The sequence below is a fragment of the Enhydra lutris genome, unplaced genomic scaffold (assembly GCF_002288905.1).
Source record: "Enhydra lutris kenyoni isolate GAN:26980312 unplaced genomic scaffold, ASM228890v2 scaffoldscaffold88, whole genome shotgun sequence".
NCBI lineage: Eukaryota > Metazoa > Chordata > Mammalia > Carnivora > Mustelidae > Enhydra > Enhydra lutris.
The window spans coordinates 1,547,087-1,550,609 of record NW_019154172.1 but is presented as its reverse complement, the minus strand read 5'-3'; the positions used below and the strand labels follow the sequence as shown (position 1 = coordinate 1,550,609).

Sequence of the window (3,523 nt, the reverse complement as noted above, 5' to 3'; positions counted from 1 at the left end):
GTCTTTCAAATAGGATAAAATGCTAAGTCATTAATTACTGGACATAGGTTTGTGTTTTGACTTACTGCAAAGAAACTAAGAATATTTAAATCTGTTGGTAAACATGTTTTCTAAAGAATTCTGTTGTAACAGTTCACAATGGTTAATACTTAGCCATCACTAGATGTCAAGGTGTTTCTTTTTTTTTTTTTTTTAAGATTTTATTTATTTATTTGAGAGACAGAGATCACAAGTAGGCAGAGAAGCAGGCAGAGAGAGAGGAGGAAGCAGGCTCCCTGCTGAGCAGAGAGCCTGATGCGGGGCTCAATCCCAGGACCCTGGGATCATGACCTGAGCTGAAGGCAGAGACTTTAACCCACTGAGCCACCCAGGCACCCCTAGGTATTTCTAAGAGTACAAAATTCTGCTAACTGTAACTAAGACTGATGGAAGTAAGGGAAATAACCCTGTATGTGGAAAAGTAGGAGATATGTAAGAAAGATATAAGGAATGGGAATGCATTTTGTTGAAGGAAAAGAAGGTAATTTTGTCCTAAATGAGATGGTTGTTTGGAAGGAAATGACTTGGGACAAAGCCTAAATGCAAAGGAAAGTTGTAGAAGGTTTGTGAAAGGAAATCTTCAGAAAAAGAATTTTAAGTGTGGTCATGACGGACTAAGATTGAAATGAATTTTAAAAAGACACTGGTGTAGAAAGCTGGTTTTCTCTCTGTTCAAAAGGACAAAGTTTTCTTAGGTTAACTGATCTGCTATTAAGAAGAAAATGTAAACAGTTGTTTCCTCTTTGCCTGTCCAGAAAAACCATTTTCTATATTTTGCCTATATTGGGTCTTTATAAATATCCCTAATTATATTTAGGCATGTGCTTTAAAACTTTCTAAGATTTTAACAAGTGTTGACAAGATTTAAATTATAAATGAAGTCCAGTCGCATTTCCATTGGTTCTGGGCCTGCCTGGAGGACCTCCTTTTTCTCTTCTGCCGAGTAATGGCTGCCCCTGAGACACAGGGGGCTGCTGCCGGAGGGGAGGAGGGCAATCACAGCAAAGTTGGGAGTGTCAGTTATGAGGACAGTAAGGATTGTATCCTGGAGCCGCTTTCCCTGCCAGAAAGTTCAGGTGGCACCACTGCCTTAGAAGGTTCTCCATCTGTGCCTTGTATTTTCTGTGAAGGACATTTTCCTTGGATGAACAAGACAAATTTCTGAAGCACATGATTATTGAACATAAGATGGTCATAGCTGATGTCAAGTTGGTTGCTGATTTCCAAAGGTACATTTTATATTGGAGGAAAAGATTCACTGAATAGCCCATTACAGATTTTTGTAGTGTGATAAGAATCAATTCCACAGCTCCCCTTGAAGAATAAGACAATTACTTCTTGTTATGTGATGTTTTACCAGAAGATCGACTACTTAGAGAAGAACTTCAGAAACAGAGACTGAAAGAAATTCTGGAACAACAGCAGCAAGAAAGAAATGATAACCATTTTCATGGTATTTGTATGTTTTGCAGTGAGGAATTTTTCAGGAACAGATCTGTTCTTTTGAACCACATGGCCAGAGAACATGCTTTCAACATTGGATTGCCAGACAACGTTGTAAACTGCAATGAATTTCTATGCACATTACAGAAAAAGCTGGACAACTTGCAGTGCGTGTACTGTGAGAAGACCTTCGGGGGCAAAAATACACTTAAAGATCATATGAGAAAAAAACAGTATTGGAGGAGTAATCCTAAGATCAGAGAATATGACCGATTTTATGTCATCAGTTATTTGGAACTTGGAAAGTTGTGGGAGGAAGTTCAACTGGAAGATGATCGGGAATTGCTAGACCATCAGGAAGATGACTGGTCTGACTGGGAAGAACACCCTGACTCTGCTGTCTGCCTGTTTTGTGAAAAGCAAGCAAAAACCATTGAGAAATTATGTGTCCACATGGAGGATGCTCACGAGTTTGATCTCCTCAAAATAAAGTCAGAACTTGGATTAAACTTCTACCAGCAAGTAAAACTGGTCAATTTCATCTGGAGACAGATTCACCAATGTAGATGTTATGGCTGCCATGTGAAATTCAAATCCAAAGCAGAGTTAAGGACTCATATGGAAGAAGCTAAACATACATCACTTCTTCCTGAAAGAAAGACATGGGATCAACAAGAGTATTATTTTCCAACCTATGAAAATGACACTCTACTGTGTACACTGTCTGACAGTGAAAGTGACCTGACAGCTCAGGAACAAAATGGAAATATTACCATCATCAGTGAAGATATATCTAAACTGCGTGTTTTGAAACAAAGCAGTATTTTGAACCAGTTGCTACTACATGAGGGCTTGAAAAACTAGAGGAAAATGCCACAGAAAAACTAGAAGAAAATGCAACTTCTCATGTTTTTCTCTTGTGAGACAAACTCAGAAAAATAATGATTAGTCCTTGGTGAAATAAAATTTTAAAAAGTACTTTGCAAAAAATAAAATGAGGACTTTTTGTACTTTTGGCTATAAAGTTTTACTATGTAATCATTATAAATGATCTCATTTCATTAGACTTAATTATCTATAATACGGAGACATGTGGGGCACCTGGCTGGCTCAGCTGATGGAGCATGTGACTCTTGATCTCAGGGGTCATGAGTTTGAGCCCCACATTAGGTGAAAAGATTGCTTAAAAATTTTTTTTTCCTTTTTTAAATAAAGGGGACGTGTAAATCACACACACACACACAAATAAATTGTAAATGAAATCTCTTTAACTCATTAGGCTATTCCTTGGTATGTTAAGTTACTCAGGAAGTACTGCTAAACAAATGATAAACTCTGGGTTACATCTGGGTAAATGCTATAACTATTCTAGAAATTCTATGCATTTCCCAAAGTTTTAATGTTTTGATAGATCATCATTTGATATTGTAATTATTGAAGTGTTATGTGTCAATGGGTCGCAGGATAACTTGAGTTTCTTTGTCTACAGTATCATAGTGAACTTTCGAATCAGATCATTAACAATGTCCATTTCCGAGTTTTTTTGTCATTTATAATTGTTCTAATTCTCTCATAAAATGAGTTTTATTTTAAAGGAGATTCATAAAAAGGACTTTCAGGACAACACAGGTACTCAATACCTTTAAGCTCAGAACTGAAATGAGTAAGAAATTCCAGAACTAACTAAAGCTGCATTCAAACTAAACCAGAATTAGTAACATGGGACTAAATGAACTAAAAGATTTATAGTGTTATGTCTCTTATTTTAGACATTGCTCGTGCTCTAATGTTTGCTCTTCCAGACTAAGAAAAATTTTACTTAAGTTATCTGTGACTTACAGAAATGTAAAAATATTCATTTGTAAACAAATCAAAGTGTTCAGCTTTTCTATCTGAACCCTCTGAAACTCAAAAGGTTTCAGTAAGTATTCTTTCTTCCATGGCAATCAGTCACTTGCATAAGTTCAATAAGAATCTGTTCTCCTTATAACAGGACACCATTGGAAACATGGGTTATTTTACCAAAGCTTTGACTGGAATG

General features: G+C 36.5%; 1 pseudogene; it reads left to right on the top strand.

The window, feature by feature from the left end:
• Positions 1 to 985: 985 nt before the first annotated feature.
• On the top strand, positions 986 to 2,470 carry LOC111162080 (annotated as a pseudogene).
• The last annotated feature ends 1,053 nt before the right edge of the window (positions 2,471 to 3,523 follow it).